Source organism: Acomys minous (genome assembly GCF_964271855.1).
Source record: "Acomys minous genome assembly, chromosome: 8".
NCBI lineage: Eukaryota > Metazoa > Chordata > Mammalia > Rodentia > Muridae > Acomys > Acomys minous.
The window spans coordinates 120,997,548-121,020,239 of NC_140489.1; the positions used below are offsets into that span (position 1 = coordinate 120,997,548).

A 22,692-nucleotide genomic window follows, 5' to 3' on the forward strand; every position below is an offset into this window, starting at 1 on the left:
AAGACCGTGAAATCATGTCTTAGTTTCAGGAGTCCTCGTGACTAACTTGTTCTGCTCCCGTAGACCCGCCTATCTTGTCCACCAAATTTCCCACTTGGAAACCCCCAGGGCTGTCCATAGTGCACCTTTAAGATAACTCTCTCTCTCTTCACAATTGTCAGGTTCAACACTGGCATAGATGTGTCAGAGCTCTACTGCCACTGGGCAAGTGCTGCATGCTCTCGTTTTACTATCCTCTGTGTTTTATAGATGATTTTTTAGGAGGGGAAGGCAGCTCGCATTCATCCTCTCCTACCCCCTTTCTCCTTTACCTTTATTCCAACATTTTGAGGGTGGCTAAGCAAAACAGAGGGGTAAAGCATAAAGCAACCAAAAAAATTGGTCTTACTCTTTTGCTTTTATTATCATTACACACACTCAGATTTCTCTATAAAAACAAAATATTAAGTGCACTGGAAAAATTCTGTTTCTTTGGACATTTAAAGACTCAGAGAATAGTAATCATTAGGAAATAAAGGGTGCATTTTTTTTAAACCTCATCTCCATTAGCATAGAGTTTTCTGAAGAAAAGGATGCTATTGCTTTCCACCCCCTACCTTTCTGACCTTCCCTCAGAAGAGCTGTAACTGAGTCTCTAGAGCTGAGCAGTATTTTATTGTAATCTTTAAACTGTTTGTGAAGTAACTGCTTATAAGTAAAAATGAAGCAATCTGAAGCAATGTGGTGTCACTCCCAGTAAATTAAAGGTTGGGAGAGTGATGGGGAGACTATTTAGACAATGAGCTGTGTGTCATGGTGTGTGTGTGTGTGTGTGTGTGTGTGTGTGTGTGTGTGTGTGTGTGTGTGTGTACGCACACCCATATGCTATCTCTGTAGCATCTTGAAGAGCATCGCAGCCTCATTAGTTTTGTAAAAATTGTTGGAAGGTTGTGGTATGGTTGCTAGCTGTACTCCCCTTCATAGTGCGGCCCTGGGTGTACCCCTTATACTCTTGACCATGGTAAAGAAAAATCAATTTTTCATACACCAGGAGTCTACAGTTTGAGTATTGTAATGATTAGTGGCTTCGCTGCTGGAAGCTGACCCCCTACTCTCTTTTGTATATTAAATGTTCAAAAGGAAAGGGAGAAGTCGCCAGAGTGCTGCTTGATAGAAATTCCCAAAGGAAAGATGAAATATATTGAGAAAAGCTAGAGTGGTGCTGGGAATTTCAGGGTTGAGGAGGAGAGAGGAATGGAGGGAGGGAGAGAGAAAAATGAAAATCACAGTAGAAAGATTCCACTGTCTTCCAGAAACTGAGCAGTATAACGTTTACATCCGTAGGCTGCACGGTCTGCTAGTTCCCTATCCAGTGACTTTTCTCCCAACACTAATTTCCCTTCTCTCAATTCTGATTTTCTCACCTGCCCCTCTTCTCCCTTTCTCTATCCCCACCCCCTCTTTCCCTGCTACCCAGTTCCTCTAGAAAGAATCCATAAAATGCTGCCTGAAGAGGCAGATTCTATAACTGTGCACAGTTGTCATGGAAACACACAGATTCCAGAACCCGAATCCTGCCAAAATGATCTAAGGTCAGGTCCTGGGTGCATCAGAGGCCAAGAATGCCCCTAGAATCCCAGGGTGAGGGGATCAGGAGGACAGAGAGTCTTTTGAGGTTTGTGTTGCTGTCCACAGAGAAAGGCTCAAGCCACAGTTTCTAAAGAGCCGTTGCTTCTATTTCAGACCATTTATTATTGTATCTGCTGTAAGAAGAGAGATGAATGAGCCTGTCAGGGTAAAGGGTTGGAAAATTAGAATAGCTGTTGAAGTGTTTTATTACTGTTCTTTACTTATAAATTGATAAAGTTCATGTCTCTGAGCAATGGTCACAGCTTGAAGAAATTTTGCCCACCCTCCCATATCAAACGTGGTGAGTTGCTATTTCAAAAAAAAGGCAAAAAGCTCAGGCTAGGAAAGGGTGCTGCCACTGAGATGTTCCCTGACTCTGGTGGTTATATGGATGCCAGTACTGTCTTAATTATTTCCCCAAATTTGTAGTACCACATTTTTTGTATAGTCCATCAAATTTTAATGAGCTCATTTCAGATTATCCCAGTATTTTGACCTCAGTGGCAGGGTGCCAATTCCGTCTCTGAGTACATCCCTGGGACATTATTTTCCTTTCTGATATGAGGGCTTTTCTCCCTCTTGGAGATGCCATCCCTCTTGGAGATTGTACACCCTCCTGCATGGTGGGAGGCAGGAGCCTGTTAGGCAAAGACTGAACAAGATGTAATAAGACCTCTGACCTTTTTTGTTTGGTGCGTGTTGTGCTTTTGGTACCAGGGACTGGGGTAGGCTTGACCAATTTTTTTGTTTGGAGGAATTATGAAGCAATTTGGGACTTTGGACTAGAAAAGCAACTAGACATTTTCAGTAGGGCTTATTGGGGCCTGGAAAGAGCACAGAAGACAGTGGTGCTGAGGGGGAACTGTGGGGGTGTGGCTCAAAGGTTTCATAGGAGAAGAAGACTAGCATGTGGTCTGGGGGTCATTCTTGTTATATTTTGGTGTTATATGGCTGCTTTTTGCCCTTGTCCAAAAAAATCTGAGTGAGGCTAAATTAAAGATTTGGATTAGTTGAATTGGCAAAGGAAATTTCAACATAGCCTAGAATTGACTCTGTTGTGTTGTTATCTGCTGTGTGTGTTATTCACTCTTATAAAGATCTGTAATGAAAAGGAGAAAGCTCAGTAAGGAAAATTACAAAAATGGAAGTTCTAGGATAAAGAGGGCATCAGGAAGTGGAATGGAGCTAAGTAATTATTCAACGAGATAAACAGATTATAAAAAATCCTGATGTTAAATGGAATAAAGGGAGTGGTGACCTCAGGGAACGATCCTACCCAGTTAAGGTTCCAACTTGTGAAAAAGAATTCAAGGAAAAGCTCAGAGCCAGGCATGGTGGAACACTCCAGAAGCAGAGGCAGGTGGATCTCTGAGGTCAAGGCCAACCTGATCTGCAGATCAAGTTTCAGCATAGTGAAGTTTAGCCAGTAAAAGAAACCATCGAAACCGGAAGTCTAGTGAAGATCTAATTGACCAAGAGGGGGTATGTTCCAGCTCTAGCAAGCAGCAGAACTTGGCAGCTTTGGCCAAGGGTAGAAGAAACGGGTTATGGAATCTTCCTCTGAGACTAAGGAAAGATGCAGAGGCCAGGCATGTGTCAGAGGTGTCCCTGCAGGGAGGCCCAGAGAGGCTGTTCTGTGAAGCTGGATTGCTTGGGTGACTCCAAAATGTTGGATATGCCAGAGGCATAGATAGCTGCCAAGGAATGCTGCTAACAGGAAGTGGAACCAGCCCAAGAGATAGAAGTGTGTTGCAGTCAACAAGAGTTGAAAGGAGTTGGAGGTCTGAAAAGTGCTTTGATATCCCAGAGTTCAGAGTCTGCCCAGCTGGTTTTTGGTCTTGCTTTGGTCCAGTATTTCCTCGATGTGCTCCCTTTTGGAATGTCAGTGTATATCCTATGCCACTGTTTGTTGGAAGTATGCAACCTGCTTTTTCATTTTGATTTTACAGAGGATTACAGTTAAGAGATTGCATGAGTCTTATCAGAGACTTTGAACTTTGGACTTTTAAACAAGTTTCAGACTGTTATAGACTACGGGGGCTTTTGAAGTATCATTATATGGCTACAAGTCTGTGGGGGCTAGGGAGTGGGGTATGGCCCCCAAAAATCTGTAGGGAGGGGCACTATTGTTAAGCGAGGCCTTGTTGGAGTGGGTGTGGCTCTGTTGGAGGAGGTGTCTTAGTAGGGGGCATGCTTTGAACTCTCAGATTCTCAAGCCACATGGATGAGGTATTCACTTCTGCCTGCTGTGAGACCAGGGAGAGCTCTGTGACTGGGGAGGCCTGCCTGGAACAAGAGTGAGGTCGAGGTGTGTCCAAACTCTGAAAATCTTGAGACTAGCAGGAGTAAGACCAATCCCTGCCTTCCCTGGGCCCATATGTCCTAGTGCATGCAGCCTTACAGCCCCCACATTGAGGTGGTCATGTAGGCTGGTGGCCAGAGGTTAGCCTTTCTCCTTATAAGGTCATGTCCAGCAAGCATCTGCAATTCCTCATCATGCAAATAAGGCATTCCTAGCACCTTGGCCCTGGATAATGATGTACACTTACCCAGAAAGCTTCTGCTTACTCCCCAAAGGTTTGTTCTCCCCAATTTAAAAAGCTGTCTCTTGAGAAGAGAAGGCTGTTTCTCTCACACTCACCACTGACTGAGATTCTTCATTGCACCCCCTGCTTGGCTCCAGTCCTCCCTCCAGTCCAGCTCAGTACTCAACTATCCTGAATACCCCTAGGGGAGGAGCAGACATGGGGCAGCAGCCTGCCAATCCAGATACAGAATTCTCAGCCCCTTCTCCAGCACCATATCTGCTTGTATGCCTCCATGCTTCCTGCCATGATGATAATGCACTAAACCTCTCAAACTGTAAGCCAAGCCCCCAATGAAGTGTTTTTCTCATAATCGTTGCCATGGTTATGGTGTCTTTTCATAGCAACAGAAACCCGAACATGCAGGGAGAATCTTCTCTCCTGTGGTTGCTCTGGGGCACTCCTCTCTCCGTTTCTTCTTCTTCCATCTCAACCCATTGATGGCTCCTCCTTAACAGGAGAATCCATTCCTCGTAGGCTCAGATGCCTCTGACTACCATGAGCCACATTTCTTGAGACTTGTTCTGTGACTGCCGAGACTTTGCCCTTTAAACCAGAAAAGTATTTATAGCTCATCCCTTAGAGAAACACCACTGACAATATGCAGACATTTTGATCCCGATATTCTGTATAAAAATACTCTTTTCCCCAGACTAGTTCCCCAGTCAGAGAGATTGATAAATGGAAGGAGCTTGGTAAATGCCCTTGTCATCTGATGTATTTCCCTTATAGGATTTTTTTAGGCCTGTATAACTTTACAAGGATTTTTTTTCAGGAACAGAGGGAGACGTTGCTGTCATCTGTGGCAATTTCATGATGGGAGGGGTTCACCTAGATTTCTTTATCACCTCCAGTGGGAGGGAGCTTTATTTACCCCTCAGAGATCTTCAGCAGACACTCACTCCTATACTTATCTTTTCAGCAATGAGGAACTTCAAGTCTGTACCAGTTAGCTTATGAGTGTGTGCAAGTCTTCTCTTCATAAAAAGAAGGAAAGAAAAGAAAATGAGAACAAGTAGGCAATCCTTAGAACTATCCTTTTCTCTAAGATCTCTCTTCCAGCTGTAGGCAAGCTTGTATGGCACCTTCTTAATTAGTCATCAATGAGAGAGGACCCAGCCCAGTGTGGGTGGTACCATCCCTGGGATGGTGGTCCTGGGTTCTATAAGAAAGCAGGCTGAGCAAGCCTTGATGAGCAAGTCAGTGAGCAGCACCCCTTCATGGCCTCTGCATCAGCTCCTGCCTCCGGGCTTCTCCCCTGTTTGAGTTCCCGTCCTGACTTCCTTAGATGCTGAACAGGGATGTTGATGTGTACTCTGCATAATCCCTTTCTTCCCCAACTTGCTGTTTGTTCATGGTGTTTCATCTCAACAATAGGAGCATTAACTAAGAGTCATTCCAGAGCTTTCCATGCTTTCATGAACAAACCTATTTTGGAGAAAGGGGGCAGGGCCACATCTATATTTCTTTTCTGTTGTATTAAATATATAAAAACAATTTCACCATGTTGAGCACATAGTTCAGTGGCATTATGCGCGTCTTTGCATTGTCACATAACCACTATTAGCATCTATTTTCCATTTTAAAAAGAATCTTCAAACCCCAATCCATATTCATGAAATTCAGTAAATAACTCATTGTTTCTCTCAGCCCCAGCACCTGGAAACTACCACCACCCTTCTTCTCATCCTTATGACCTCGGCTACCCTAGAAGCTTTGGGTGAGAGGGTGCTCATGCAGTAGTGGTCTCTGTGTCGGCTCCTCTCAGCATCATCAAGGCTCGTGTGCTGTGGAATCGGTCAGTGCCTATTCCTCTGTACATACATATCTCACTTTGTTTGGCTATTGAGATGCTTGGGTTTCTGCCTTGGGCCACTCTGACTAATACTGAGATAAATGAACATTGGTGTCTGTGTCTGTTCAAGACCCTACTTTCAACTGTTCGGAATCTAGGACAGACTTTGGAATGGTTATTTGGCTCACCTATGGTTGACTTTTGCTTTTTACAGCAGTCACACATGCAGTTTTAAATGGCAGACTGTCCTAGGTGACATCATACACAACAGCAGCCCCTCCCCTGCCTCTCTCTACTCCACCCTTTCTTCAGAGTCAGCACTTTGGACCCTTAGCTATTTGTCTTAATTTCCTCATTTCTAAATGGTTATTTGCTGATTTCCACATTATGTTTCATACTGCTTTCTCACTCTGGAGTCACTACACAGTCTTATGTGCCACTACTATAGTAGAGTGTTTGAAATGAGCCTGCAATAAATCCCCCTGTCCATGCTTGTAATGTCCCTTACCAAGAGACAGAATTTATTTCCTCTCCGTTTGACTCTGGGAGGGCCTGATGACTTGCTTTGAACAAGAAGGTATTCTGGGAATCCATTCTAAAACTAGATAGAGAAACGACTCACCTTTGCTCTTGCCCTTGAGGGGCACTGTCCTGAGGCTTTCAGTAGATAAGCTGAGTCTTATCCATGGAAGTGTGGTAGCCCACATAAAACACAGAAGCACAGTGTCCTTGCTGAGGCCTTTAGGCCTGCCAGCCACCGCCAGCTGCCAGCCATCACCAGCCCTCCATACGAGTAGGAACCTTTCTGTGTATTTTGTCTTCACCAGGTCCCCCAGGTGTGAGGAGCCGTGACTGAAGGCCTGCCCATCGGAGGCCAGTCCAAGTTGCTAAGCTATGTGCAGCTAAGACTGCAGTTGTTTCAGTTCCCTGTGTGGGAGTGATGTGTTACACAGAAATAGATTTCTGATATGACATCCCATCACTCATACACATTTCGTCTCCTTGTATCTTTGTCATGCGCCTGATAACATGCATGGTCATTCTCTTCCTAGTTAGTAACTGTTGACACTGGTTCAGTGCAGAGCACGGAACTACGTTATGAATGGTTTTCTTCCCTTGTGCTTCATTTTGGTTTTCCAGAAGTTCCTTTGGCCTCTTAACACATTTTACTTAGCTTTCTTCCAATCTCTTGATATGTTTCTCTCCTTCGCTTATAACTCTGTCAAATGCCTCACAACCCATTCTTCCTTACGACGAGCCTGTCATAGAACTATTATTTTTATTTTCTTCTGGAATCCTATCTCTCAGAGCCCTTTTGCTGTCCCATTTTAATCTGAAATGGTGGCCCCATAAAATGGCTGCCCACAGACCTTGCTTTCTTCTTATACCCCGAGTCCTTTTCACCTCTTTTGCCCAAATCTCCCACACTGCCTTTATTCTTTTCCAGTAATGCCTTCCTTTGTTTTTTGCAGAAGTTTATCTTGTAGAAGTTTTCTGAGAAAGAAAAAAAAAAAACCCAAACAAACCAAAATGGATTTTCCTTGTAAGTGTTGTTTTGTTAGTGTACAGGGAAATGCATCCTGCTGTGACGTTTCCATGCACATATCATCCTGTGTTGATCTCACATGCTCCTCCACCCATTGCATCCCTCCTTCCCCATCACTGCTGGTCCTCTTTGCTCCTCCACCCATTGCATCCCTCCTTCCCCATCACTGCTGGTCCTCTTTGCTCCTCCACCCATTGCATCCCTCCTTCCCCATCACTGCTGGTCCTCTTTGCTCCTCCACCCATTGCATCCCTCCTTCCCGATCACTGCTGGTCCTCTTTGCTCCTCCACCCATTGCATCCCTCCTTCCCCATCACTGCTGGTCCTCTTTGCTCCTCCACCCATTGCATCCCTCCTTCCCCATCACTGCTGGTCCTCTTTGCTCCTCCACCCATTGCATCCCTCCTTCCCCATCACTGCTGGTCCTCTTTGCTCCTCCACCCATTGCATCCCTCCTTCCCCACCACTCCTGGTCCTCTTTGCTCCTCCACCCATTGCATCCCTCCTTCCCCATCACTGCTGGTCCTCTTTGCTCCTCTACCCATTGCATCCCTCCTTCCCCATCACTGCTGGTCCTCTTTGCTCCTCCACCCATTGCATCCCTCCTTCCCCATCACTTCTGGTCGTCTTTGCTCCTCCACCCATTGCATCCCTCCTTCCCCATCACTGCTGGTCCTCTTTGCTCCTCCACCCATTGCATCCCTCCTTCCCCATCACTGCTGGTCCTCTTTGCTCCTCTACCCATTGCATCCCTCCTTCCCCATCACTGCTGGTCCTCTTTGCTCCTCCACCCATTGCATCCCTCCTTCCCCATCACTTCTGGTCGTCTTTGCTCCTCCACCCATTGCATCCCTCCTTCCCCATCACTGCTGGTCCTCTTTGCTCCTCCACCCATTGCATCCCTCCTTCCCCATCACTGCTGGTCGTCTTTGCTCCTCCACCCATTGCATCCCTCCTTCCCCATCACTGCTGGTCCTCTTTGCTCCTCCACCCATTGCATCCCTCCTTCCCCATCACTGCTGGTCCTCTCCCTAAGCACTGACTGCCGCCTTCCTGCTCTTCTAGAGCATGTATCCCAGGCCCCCTTTCACATCCCTCCCTCCATGTCATAGCACCCTTTCTACTTTCATGTATCACGTGATATTTCTACACTTAGGTTTTTGTGGAATCTCCATGCTGGTCTTGCTGGTTTCTGTTACACCGGCAGCGTGGAAGCCTTTTTCTTCTCCACATTCCCACCAGCATTTGCTGTCTTCTGTTTTCTTGGTGGTAGCAATACTGACTCGGCTGACAGAATTTCAAAAATAGCTTTAATTTAATTTTTTCTCATCACTGAGTGTATTGAATAAAAATGTCAAATAGTTATTAGTCATTCACATTTTTCCCCTTAACATCTATCTATTCAGTTCATTTGCCCATTTATTAACAGTGGTTTTAAACATTCGTTTATTCACCGCCATCTTTCTGTCTGTAGGCATGCATGTCATGGCCTGTGTGTGGAGGAGAGAAGACAACTTTGTGAAGTAAGTTCTCTTCTCCCACCATTATATGAATTCCAGGGATCAAACACAGATTACCAGGGTTGCAACACAAACATCCTTATTCTTGGAGCCGTCTCATAGGCTTTGGAGGTTTTTAAAATTTCTTTTTGTATGCAGTGTTTGCAGCTCTTCCTTATTAGTCTGTACAGAACTGGACAAGTGTCTGACGTTTCTCTTTGGCAGATTCTTCTCCACCCCATCCCACCTTTTCATAATGGGAGCCATCATTGACAATACTCTGTATGCCTATCTGTCCAGTAGGCAGGCTCTCCTACTCTTGCTTGGTTTGCAGCCCCAAAGGTGCGGTTGGGAAAGCCACCTCAGTACTGAGATATGGACACGCCTTTGAGCTTTCAAACCAACTGGACATCAATGGAGAGATGCAGCTGTGGAGGTCCAAGTTCATGAAGCCATGAGCTTCATGGCAGATAGTGGGGTCCTGAGGTTGAGCAAACTGCTGGTTTCAAGCTCAAGGCTATTGAATGGCTGAGTTGTTCCCAGTGGACTACCCTCTGTTCACAGGCACCACAGGTGGGCCTCACTTTCGACAGAAAATTCACTGCTTTCCCTGTTTCCCAAGGCAGTTCTCACCCTGGGGCTGTGGCAGGTTGAATCTAGGCTCACTCATTACAATGGTCCTAGTTTTAGGCACCTAGGGTAGCTCAGCATTCTCTCAAGATGGTGCCTGAAGTTACCCTCAGGCCTGAGGACACATCTCTCTATTGCTGATCTACAATTGGCTGGAGCAGCAGCCAGCTCTAATACTTGTGAGGCTGTGGGCTTGTCCTGTGGATGGCAAAGCCAACTTCTTTTCACCAGGACTTTCTTTCACATGAGGCTTCTGCCTCCAGGTGCCCTGGTGGGGTTGTGCTTGCCTTGCCTTTCCTCTTTTTGGCCCCCCTCTTTTTTTTTTTTTTTTCTACTGTTTCTTTGTTTTGCAGCTGTCCTACTGTCCATTTCCTGGACCCAGGAAGCTCTTTCTCTCCTTCTTTCTTTCTTATTTTGAAACTTCACTTTGTCACACATCCGCAGCATCTAGTCTTCCATCTTACCTGGATGTCTACCTTCACTCTACATTCATAGTTTGTCTGGGTATAGACTTAAAAATTGGGCATAATTTCCCCAGAGGATACTGTAGTCTTAACTGCCTGCCTTGTAGTGAACAATGCTGCTGCTGAAAATTTTTCTTGTGATATTTTTCAATTCTTTGATATTCGTCTTTTTAAAGGACCTTTTCCGTATTTTCTTTTTTAAATTTTAATTTTATTAATTTATTCAGATTACAACTCAATTGTTATCCTATCACTTGTATCCTTCCATTCCTGCCTCCCTCCCACTTTCACCCTATTCCCCTCCCCTAGGTCTAAGACCGAGGGGGACGACCTCCTCCTCCATGATATGGTCATAGGCTATCAAATCTCATCTTGGTAGCCTGCTTATTCTTTCTTTGATTGCCATCAGGCCTCCTCACCAAAGGGAGGTGGTCAAAAATGGAAATTCCATCTTACACCCATCAGAATGGCTAAGATAAAAACCTCAAGCAACACCATATGCTGGAGAGGATGTGGAGAAAGAGGAACACTCCTTCATTGCTGGTGGGAATGCAAACTTGTGCAACCACTTTGGAAATTTATCTGGCACTTTCTCAAAAAACTCGGAATAGGGCTTCCTCAGCTTCCTCAAGACCCAGCTACTCCACTCCTTGGAATATATCCAGAAAATGCTCCACCACACAACAAGGACATATGCTCAACCATGTTCATAGCAGCCTTATTCATAATAGCCAGAACCTGGAAACAGCCTAAGTGTTCCTCAGTTGAAGAATGGATAAAGAAACTGTGCTACATGCTTCCTGCCATGATGATAATGGCCCAAACGTCTGAAAATATAAGCCAGATCTAGCTGCCTTCTTGATCTCGCCATGTGGCTATTCTTCATGTTCTTCAAATTCTTGTCTAGGACCAAATTCATCTTTAACAAAAATGTGTTTTCTCTGAATGAATAGAGCTTCAATGTGTCAAGGAACTATATCACCAACAACAGTCTTAGTTATTCAGCATAAGTCTTGATTGTTCCAACATTATTAGCAATGGCTGCTAAATCCATCCACTATACACTACTATAACAACTACTATTAACAACAAAAGCAACAACAACAACAACAACAACAATAACAACAACAACAACAAGAAAAATAATATTTGTTGTAGTTACTTCTTTTCTGACTTAGGCCTTCCTGCATTATGTCAATCCCTTCACTACATGCATTTCTCATTCCAGGTTAATATCATTGTTTCAACTGAAACCAACCCTGAGAAGAACAAAAGTGTCCACTCTCAGTACCATTTGCTCTCTAGTCTCCGAGTCTGAACTTTATTGAACATTCTATTAAACATTTTCCCTCTGATTCTGGGTTTCATAAAGCTCTTTTGCTTGTCTTCCACTTCATGCTCTGAGTGAATCGATGGTACAGTGGTAGTTGCTACCTATCAGATTCACAGTAAATATGCCCATTTAATATAGGCAGATAGAACATGGACTAGTGTTTGTGCTAAGGTTAATTTTCACTCTTTTTTTTTGGAATATTATTTTTTATATTGAGCTAAAAGTTATCATTCCCACATTTCTACTCATTTGTTATGATTACATTCTTTTAATATAAGACCCAGATTTTCTAGAACATCATATTGAACTTCAAATACCATCTTACAAGTTGCTCAGAGTCCTGAAATTTTCTGACTCTCAGTATTCAAACCACACACCATGGCTTGCCTCATGCACTTGAAAACAGCACAAAGGTACTTTGTCTCATCCTGTGCCCTGGGATTTGGAAAGTTTTGGAGTTACAAAACAAAAAAATCGATCTAACCCCTTGGTGAGACTTCCAGACACTGAAGTCAGCCATTAATTCCCTAGGCTGATGTTTTCCACTTTGGCCCTAGAGAGCAAATGACACTGAGAGTGACACTTGTGTTCTTCTCAGGGTTGTACCCACCTTGGCCCTTTACAGTCTTATCTTGAGTGTGTGGTGGTGACACCACATGGTGCTGTCTGGGCAGAATATACTGGACTGTCCCTGCCTGCACTGTCTGTGGACACTGACATCTTTAAACACAGCCCAAATCTGTTTCTCTTTTGTGTTAGGGAAAATGATACATTTGCAATTCCTACTTCTTTCTACTTACGTTATCAAGCTACACGTTCTACACCTAACACTGAAACACTGGGTTTATTTTTGTTTAAATACATCTGGTCAGCTTGCAACCATCATATAATCTTATATTTTGTTGAAATACTAATTCTGTTCATTCAGTGAATTCTCCAGTTCTCCCAGGTTTGTGACGTTAAAATGATGTTAGTTTGAATTATCAGCCTGTACCCATCATGGCTGGAATTTGAAGAACGTTTGTTAGAATTGAAGTCTCTGAAGGCTGGTTGTTTTTCCTCTGATGCTGATTCCCCATGAATGCCTGTTTATATGTTTGAATTTCACCCGTATTATGGATCACAGAAAAATATGGGGTCAGAAAAGTACCTTCTGGGCCATCACATAATTAAGTAATACTGTTTCTCTAAGAGATAATACTTTTTTTTTCACCCTAGAATAGAGACCACAGTCCTATTCAGATACCTACTGTATTATTTGCTGTTTCTCTATCCTGTAAACCTTTGAAGTTGTCATTAGAAAATAGAGAAATAACCGATTCTCTTTGTCTATCTGAACAGGTTTAAGAGCCATGGATATCCACGCAGGAACACTGGCCACGGTTCATACTTGCTGTGTCAGTGTTCTCAGAGGCACGGGCCATGCTTTGTATTTGCTGTGGTTTGGAAATGGTTTGAGTTTTCTCAAAGGTATCAAACATATAGTGCAGTTCACTCCTCTTTGTGAGGTAGAGAAAGGGTGGACACTTAATCTTCCTGCAGTGTCCAGAGGTAGGAACTTTGCAAAGCATTGAAATTCAATGAAAACAAAGGAACAGCATACCCAAATTGTGGAACACATTGAAAGCTGTGCTAAGAAGAAAATTCATAGCATTAAGTGAATTTATAAAGAAATAGAAAACATCCCATATAAGCAACTTAATGACACACCTGAAAACCCTAGGGGAAAAAAAGGCAGAAACACCCAAGAGGAGTATATGTCTGGAAATAATCAAACTCAAGGCCAAAATCAATAAATTAGAAGCAAAGAGAACAATTAAAAGAACCAACAAAACCAGAAGCTGGCTCTTTGAGAAAATCAACAAGATAGACAAATCATTAGCCAAACTAACTAAAAGGCAGAGAGATACTATCCAAATCAACAAAATCAGAAATGAAAAGGGAGACATAACAACAGACACTGAAGAAATAAAAAGAATCATAAGATCCTACTTCAAAGGCATATATGCCACAAAATGTGAAAAATCTAAGGGAAATGAACAATTTTCTTGATCAAGTCCACTTACCCAAATTGAATCAAGATCAGATAAACAGGCTAAATAGTCCTATTTCCTCTACAGAAATAGAAGCAATCATTAATAGTCTCCCAACCAAAAAAAGCCCGTATTATGGGCCAGGGCCAGATGGTTTCAGTGCAGAATTCTACCAGATCTTCAAAGAAGAGCTAATACCGTTACTCTTCAAACTACTCCAAAAGATAGAACTAGATGGAACATTACCAAACTCATTCTATGAGGTCACAGTTACTTTGATACCTAAGCCTCACAAAGACCCAACAAAGAAAGAGAATTTCATACCAATTTCTCTTATGAACATTGATAGCTTTAGATCATAGGTGAGACTTCTAGGATTGAATCCTCTTGGCCCTAGAGATACTAGGTAGACACATCACTGGTATCCAGTCCCTGTCTCTTGACATTGCCACGTGACATTCTATGCTGCTTTGAGACTCTGCCAGCCACATTACCTTTACACAGTCTCTCAACCTCCTGAACCATGAACTCAAGCCTCTTTATGACTTCTCCCAAGCATTTAATTATTGTAACATGAAGTAGACCAGTCCTTCTCTCTCAGGTTATTCTCCCGTCCCACAAGCTTCCTTGGGGAACATTTTCTCTCTCCCATGTGTGAGCTTTCCCAAGCACTAGCTCTCGTCTCTAGGGTATCTCTATATCCCTCATTCCCTATGGGCTAAAATTCCTATAGTGTTTTTTCTTTTCTTTAACTCAGCTTAAGTTTTACATTGTTTCACCTTGGATTCTTAGAGTTCTAGGCAAAGAAATTAAATTTCAGGTCTTTCTTCAGATTCAGTGGATTCTCAATTTTTATTCTCTCTGCATTCTCAAGATACTTATTATGTTATCAATGTAAAGGAAATACTGTGAGATAGGTTGTAAACTCCCTGAGTGTGGGAGTCCATGTTTTGTTTTCCTGTGATAGTTCTTCCTCGCTCTTCTCTTAGAGTTCTAGGCAGATCATGTCAATCTAGTAGACTTGACATTTCAGAAAACTCAAAGAAAGGGAGCACATGTCAGGAAACAGATGAGACCTCACAATTTTTCCTTTTAAACACACACACACACACACACACACACACACACACACACACACACACGTACACACACTCCCCAGAAGCACACACACATACAGGGACACACATGCTCACACACACACATGTACACACACTCCCTAGATGCACACACACATACAGGGACACACATGCTCACACACACATGAATATGCTCTTTGAAATCTTTAGAGGAACATTTCTCAGAGCTGTTTCACTTTCCTACAAGAACATTCTGTTTTCCAAGTTGAGTATTTGTCATGATAAGAACTTCCACTGCTCCTCTGTGGGATCATCACACTGGGAAAGGCTGTGTGGTACAGGGTATGCTGGACTGGATGGGCCCCCAGGAGTGCCTCACCCATGCCTGGGGAGTGCCCGAGCTGTGAAATTGCACTCTTCAGGACTTCACAAAGCACATTTTCAGCCTCTGCACAATTAGATTTTTTTATATTTCATACTTTTTGAATTTTTTTGGGGGTGGGGCAGGAATGGAGGAGGATGTCCTTGGGTATTTTAGAAGAGTTTTTTTTTTTAAATCAGTGTTTAGTTATATCACCTCCAATAATTAGTTTCAAGGTGACAATACTTACTTCTTTTGGTACTCTCATCCTTCTCACTAACTGGTAGATCAACACTGAAGGATTAGATTTGACATTTTTTTTTAAAAAGTCTAGTTTATAATTTGATTCAGCAGGCTGCCTTTTCTTTGCAGCCCCATGCAAGTAGTGGAACCCTCCATTTCATCTGAATATGTGTTTGGCATTCATCGAGACCTAGTTTGTCTTATGTAACTGAGAGCCACACTTGTTTCTAGTGACCTCCATCTTTTAACCATGACCGAGACTCACTGGAGTGAGAATTCACTGAAAAAGATGTGTGGCCATTGTCTTTGCTCCTGCCTCAAGGGGAGTGTCTTTGCTGTTGATGGTAGCCAACACACTCCACACATGACCTGATAGTTTATGCTAATGAGATGACTCAAGATGGGGTCTGTCTAGCCCAGAAAGGACAAGCATGTGGTTAGATGGTTTGGGCTGTGAGAGCCTCTTGGTGTAGCCATTCTCATGTGATGAATCCCCAAAATTCTGGATGCTGGAAGTTGGGTCAGTATCTCTGCTTACAGTAGTCCATCTGAGTTGTCATGCTGGGTGTCTAAGGTAGTGAGTCCCTGGAGTTACAGAGCTTTGCACACAGGCTCTCCCAGACTGTGCTCTCTGCTCTCTTCAGTCAGGGTCCTGTTGCTAGCACAGTAGTAGTCACAAGAGCTTTCCTAGTTCTGTGGCATGTTAGAGACACCATGGAACCCAAGCATGATGGTGATCACTGCTCTTTTTATAACCAGGTATTTGACCCGAAGATTGCCTTAAGGACTTCCATGTTTAAACTGGTGTCTGAGGTAAAATAGATCTTTCGTTGCAAGAAGCAGAAAATATGTAACTGAGGTGGGACCTACCTGTAATCTCAGAACTTGTGAAGTGTAGGTTGGCTTTGACTCTGTCATAGTTTGAATAAAAATGGCTCAATAGGCTCATATATTTGAATGCTTGGTCCCCAGTTAGTGGACTGTCTGGGAAGGTTTAGGAGGGGTGGCCTTGTCAAAGTAGGTGTGGCCTTGTTGGATGAGGCATGTTATTATGAATGGGCTTTGAAATTTCAAAAGCCCACACCAAAACCAGTCTCTCTCTCTCTCTCTCTCTCTCTCTCTCTCTCTCTCTCTCTCTCTCTCTCTCTCTCTCTCTCCCTCTTTCTCTCCTGCCTGCAACTTGCCTACTAGAACTGTCAGCTGCGGCTCCAGTGCCGTGCTTGCTGGCACACTCCCACACTCCCTGTCATGGTGATTATGGACTTAACCCTCTGTAACTGTAAGCAAGCCCCAGTTAAATGCTTCCTTTGAGCAGTCACCTTGGTAATGGTGTTTTTTCATAACAATTGAATAGTAACTAAAACAGACCCTATTTCAAAACTCTGTGGGCTTCTGTTGGTAGTGTGTTTACCTAGCATGTATGAAGTCCTGGCTTTGACTGCTAGCACCACATAAAACAAGACATTGTGGCACAAGGCTGTAATCCCAGCCCTTGGTTGGCAGAGGCAGGAGAATAAGAAACTCAAGGTCATCTTCACTATATAGCAAGTTCAAGGCCAGTTTGAGCTCCATGAGACCCTGTCTCAAATGTGTGTGTGTGTGTGTGTGTGTGTGTGTGTGTGTGTGTGTGTGTGTATCCAACAGGTGAGGTTGTGGCTCAGAGATAGCACACTTATCTAGCATAGCATGGTCAAGGCCTTAGGTTTGATCCCAGCATTGAAAAAACAAAGGAAAAACTGAAAGGAAACAAAAACATTTATGTCAGATAATGAAACCCAGATGATTAAAATAATTGTTTAAAAACCTTGCTTTTAAACGAAGTCATGTAAAGAGAAAGGGGCACCTATAGCCTATTCACTTGATGAGGATGTTGACATTTTCTTCAACCTAGAAACCAAGCATGCAGAGTGTAATTCGAGACTGCATTTGAGGCTGAGCAGTGGATACAGAGAACACTTCTGACCAGGCTGACTTCCTTGGCTCCTGCTTTTACTCTGTGTTCTGGTGTTGTCCAGACTGTTGAAGGGGACGTTCTGCTACCTTGAGCTGGCTTTGAAAAGATTGTTAGTGCCTGGCAGTGGTGCTGCATGCCTTTAGAGACAATTGGATCTCTGAGTTTGAGGCCAGCCTGGTCTACAGAGTGAATTCCAGGACAGCCAGGGCTACACAGAGAAACCCTGTCTCAAAAATGACCAATAAATAGATAGATGATGATAGACAGATAGACAGATTAAGGAAAAAAAGACTGTTGGAATGTTAATAAGTGGCTCTCCAATTCCACGGCTCTCAGTAGCAGGATTTTGAATGGATTTATTTCCCTCAGTCTCACACTGAGGACAGATAGGCGGAATCAAGGCCTCAGGGTAGCACTTTCTCTTTAAGAATCACAAAAAGGTCTGTGCCTCCCACAATCAGTTCTGTGTATTTAGACTACATGCATGCACCATTAAGCCCAGCTGATGACTCCATTTCTTAAATTTTCCTGGAGTAGGTGACAAAGCCATCTTTCCTCTTAGTTTATGTTTTAACTTTTTCTGGTCGTTTGTCACAGGCCATCTACCTAGTGCTTCCCATAATTTAAGCATGACCATTATTTTAGTAGAGTTTGAAGAGAAATGTACTTATTAGTCTGTCATATTTAAATAGAAGGCTCATCAGTTGTATTTTAATTGTAACAATCCTATCAGTTTCTGCTGCTCAGTGAGTCCCTTGAACTGCTGAGAAACTGGCAAACCTAAAGTTGTCAGAAGTAAGGGATGGATGCCTGTGTGCATGCTTTTGCTTCTCTGCTTCATGTATGTATGTATGTATGTATGTATGTATGTATGTATGTATGTGAGATGGGACCTTATTGTAGTCCAAGCTGATCTAGACTCCCTGTACAGCCCAGGCTGACCTAAAACCAGCACTTATCCTCTTGGCTGAGTCTCTTCAATGCCTCTGTGTTCACGTGAGCGTGTGTGTGTGTGTGTGTGTGTGTGTGTGTGTGTGTGTGCATGCTAGAATTATGGCACCCTCCGCATTTGAGGAAACAGCAGAGGCAGGAAGGTGTTTCTGATCTTTCTCCTCTGTCTTCTGAAGCAAGCCATGAAGTCTTCTGCCCTCTTTCTGCACCTCCTCAGACCCTAATAGGAGAGATGTCTGCCATACAATACAAGAGACTTTAACTCTGATCTTTGGCAGAGAAGACCCTAAACGAAGAGGTCTTAGTCTAACTGTTGAGCCATGGCCCCTTGTCTAGTCATGGTTCTCCAGAACTCTCCATGGCCACATCCAGCTTGGTACAGAAATTCACAGACTCCTCTGTTGCATTGGGTTTTCATTTCTGAAGCTTCCATGTCATGTGAAACATCTTTTGCATAAGTTGGGGTCAATTATAATGTTTATCTTTTGTTAAAAGGGCCCAACCGTAAACACAGAAATGTGTGGAGGTGATGTCCTACCTTGGAGCCTTCCCTTTTCAGCCTGAGCCCTTAGCTCATCTTGTCACAACAGAGAAACAGGGACCAAAACTGAAAATGGGAAAAGTGGGAGATTCAACTTTGTCTTCCTCACTAGTGTGTTTTAAGCTCTCTTTGTGACTGCAAAGGTCCACTGTGTTCTTACCTTCGACACGGTGCTCTCGGCTGCTGACTATTTCTTGCATGGATTCTGAAAATATAGACTGTCTTCTATTTATAACAAGTCAGTATATCACTTAATTTCTCTAGTACCCTTTAACTGAGGTCTAGAATTTTTCCTATGTGATAGATGGATGAACTGAAACTTATAGTTCATGAGGGTTAAGAGAGAGAATGGTAAAGAAGGATGCACCACATCCCCATATAGTCAGTATTATGTTATCAACATTTAAGTACAACTAATAAGTAATACAATTATCATTGATTGTATTAAATGTAAGAGAAATGATGAGCAGTGATGCTTAGGAGTTTGATAAACATCACATGTCTAGAATTGTCTTTTCCCATCTCACTGATTTTTTTTTCCTCAGTACTGTAAGTTGGTAAGGTAAGATATGTAATTTCCATTTTGCATATATTCAAAATGATATAAAGACTGTTGAGGTTTGAATGAGAATGGCTCCTTCCTGGTTCCCAGTTGGTAGAATTGTTTGGGAAGGATTAGGAGGTGTGGACTTATTGAAGGAGGTATTTCTCTTGGAGCGGGCTTAGAGGTTTCAAAGCACTAATGCAATGGCCAGTCTTTCACTTTTGGATTAAGATGTGAGCTCTCAAATGCTCCTTTATTCTGCCATCACGGACTTTAACCCCTGAAAGCTTTCTTTTATAAGTTACCTTGGCTATGGTGTTTAGCAATAGAAAAGTAACTAAGACAAAGAGCTATTTCACAGATGCCCACAATAAATGTTATTTTAAGACATATCTGAATGTCTGCTTCAATTTCTTAGCAATTTTGTTCTATAAGATAGAAAAATGGTTCTCAAGATAGAAAGAGAAAAAGTCATTTATTGAGCTTCTACTGTATGTTAGACAGCCAGACACTGTTTAGGACATCATGTGGCCTTCTTTATACTCTGTATTGACTGCAGGGCTGACTGGCTGCTGTTTTTATATCTCCATTGTACCTGAAGCTCAGAGAAGCCATAGAATGGCTGGGTTATCAATAAATGCGTTCATGATGTCTGGTTTTAATTGTTACCTTGGCGTAGCAGAGTCATTTGGGAAGATAGTGTCAATGAGAGGTTCACCTGTGATCATGCCTTGATTGTTAACCAATGTGGGGAAGTCCAGCCTACCGTTGGCAGCACCATTCCCTAGGCAGGGCCCCTGGATGTGTTGTGTAGAGACGGTAACAAGCGCAAACAGCATGTGTGAGTTTCTTCTTTCTGTGTTGACAGTGGGCATGGTTGAGTAAGCTATTTTAAGTCCTTGCCACCTTGTTTTCTTGACAACAAAGGACTGTAACCTGAAACTGTGAGCCACATAAATCCCTTCTCCTAAAGCTGCTTTTTGTCAAGGAATTTTTATCAGAGCAACAGAAATGAAACTAGAACAGTGTCCATTTCATGCACTGCATGACCATTTTGATGTTCAGCTCCAAGAGTGTGTTGTTTTTGATCCCACAGGAATGTGTGTGGAGGACAGCTTGCTCAGTGCTTGTACCTTATCACAGAAACATCAGTGGCTTCTTAGAACTGAAACCAAAGATAAGTTTCTCAGCAACCCTCTCACAGATTCCTGTCCTTACAGAGCATGATCATGTATTCTCCTCTCTGGTCTGGGAAAAGGATATGTTTGAGGAAATGTTTCTTTTGTGGTTACTTAACTAAAGGTCTCTCTTCTTTCTTCCCTCTGAGTTCATAGGCAACATCTTTAATTGTCCTGCCTGTGTCCTCTGCACTAAAATGGCCATGCTATGAATGTTACAAATGAAAAAGAACTTTAATCCTCTGCTAAAATTTCTGCTTCAGAATATATTCAGCTGGTTTGGATTTACTCAAAAGTATTATAAGTAAAAGATTTAAGTAAAACATGCACTTGATATGGAAATCTAATAGTTAAGAGGCCTGCACAACTTGCCATATGTTTGTGAGAGAAACTAGCAGTTCAGGTGGGCAATTATTTACTGCTTTCTAGAGGACAACATGAGCTACCTGAGAGCCATGAAAAATAAAAAAATTAAAATAAATAAATAAATGAGACAGTTGAGTCTGTATTGGGAAAGAAAGTATAGAGACACTGGCGTCATAATCAGGAAAAAAGCAGAAACAAAAGCTTCCACTAAATAAGAATATACTCCATCATGATGCACCCCTATCTATCTATCTATCTATCTATCTATCTATCTATCTATCTATCTATCTATCTATCTATGTATCTATATAGCTATCTATGTATCTATGTATCATCTATGTATCTATATCTATGTATCTATGTATCATCTATGTATCTATGTATCTATATCTATGTATGTATGTATGTATGTATGTATGTATCTGTCTGTCTGTCTATCTATCTATCTATCTATCTATCTATCTATCTATCTATCTATCTCTCCTCTATCTATAGTTGATTATGATGGTAACCTTCACTCCACCCTGCAAAGGAGTTCAAGCTATGTATCCAGAGGATGTCCTGGAAAGTTTAATTTCTGGATCTGGATTTAAGAGTGTATGAATTTCAGGGTGATTTCTAGAAGCACAGTCCAGCTGTTGTCACAGGTGAGATGAACAAGCTGGTGTTCATGTCCAAGTGCAGTCTGCACACACCCTTACCAAGACAAGACCTCTAAGATGCACCCACTTTCATCTTCTGAAACACCCAAACTTATGCCTTAGTTTATTGCATTAGAGATATTGGGTTCATTGTCTTGTTTCTCTTTTGTATGTATGTGTGTGCATGTGTGTATGTATGTATGTAATGATAAAGTCTTGGCACATACCTGAGTGGGATCTTAGAGTTCTGGAGTGCTGAAGCTGTGGGCATGCACCATCATATAAGGTCAATTTTGTTTCTTCTGCTAAAAGAACTAAACCAAACCAAACCACCATCTAGCTGCATACTCTAAATTTGTCTTCCAATTTGTCTAAAGATGTGCTTGCTTCTTTCCTTAATAATACACCAAGCACATTTAATGGTATTATGAGTGGATTTTTACTAAATTTTTTTAGTTTTTACACACACATTTCTATTATTACACATATATACAATAAACTACCTATAGCAAGAAGAACCATGACACAATCAGAAATTATATAAATGTACATGCTAAGTGTTTTGGCTATTTGTATTTGACAGCCTTGAAGAAGAACACATTCCTATCTTTGTATCTAAAATTCTGAATGTAAACCAATATCTATCATATCTCATCATTATCAACTTAAAACCTCTATCTAGACCTAAAAACATCTTAACCCATAAACAACTAAGCTTAGTTGTAGAACTAAACTATCTGGTCTTCAACCCCATCAGAGACTTGAGAAGGAATAAACTTGATTATCTGAGTATACCATGAGTGCAAGTTAGTAGCTTTACAAATGAGAAGATGTCAGAGACAGTTTGCTACCTGAAGAGTCATCCAAAGTTCTCTATAATGTTGGAACATCTTCTTCAGCTTTCTGGCCCAATTTATCTGACTGACATATTTGTGAGGCAGGAACTATTGAGGACTTGCTTACCCTCTCTTGGCAGAGTTTAGCCATAGACTCTGACTGCTTCCAAGCTTTCCTTTTTAAAGGCAGAATTCTGTCAGTGGTATAAACAAGGACATTTTGCCCAGTGGCTTGTTTGCTACATTTGAAACTATCTCCATAAGGAGGTTCTTTAATGCTCATCATCCTCTTTGAGGTAGGCTGGATGTTTCCAGGAGTTAACCTGTCTCATTGTCAATGATTCTTTAAAAAACATTTTAAATGCCATATTCTGTATGTCTCTGAGGTTTTTGAAGACCTTACCTAACTATTTTACCTTATCTTTCTGTGGAATCATATCTATCTGTTGCACCTAAGATGTATATTCTTGTGATAAAAATAAACTCATAAAAAAATAGACTCATAATT

At 42.3% G+C, this 22,692-nt stretch overlaps 1 long non-coding RNA gene across 1 annotated transcript in view; it reads left to right on the forward strand.

Moving 5' to 3' along the window:
• Positions 1-1,535: 1,535 nt before the first annotated feature.
• The window catches only part of LOC311603112, a 48,443-nt gene continuing 27,286 nt past the window's right edge, over positions 1,536-22,692 (forward strand). The window contains exon 1 of the long non-coding RNA XR_014780953.1: positions 1,536-1,654. This is a non-coding gene — a long non-coding RNA (uncharacterized lncRNA). The remainder of the gene's footprint in view (positions 1,655-22,692) is intronic.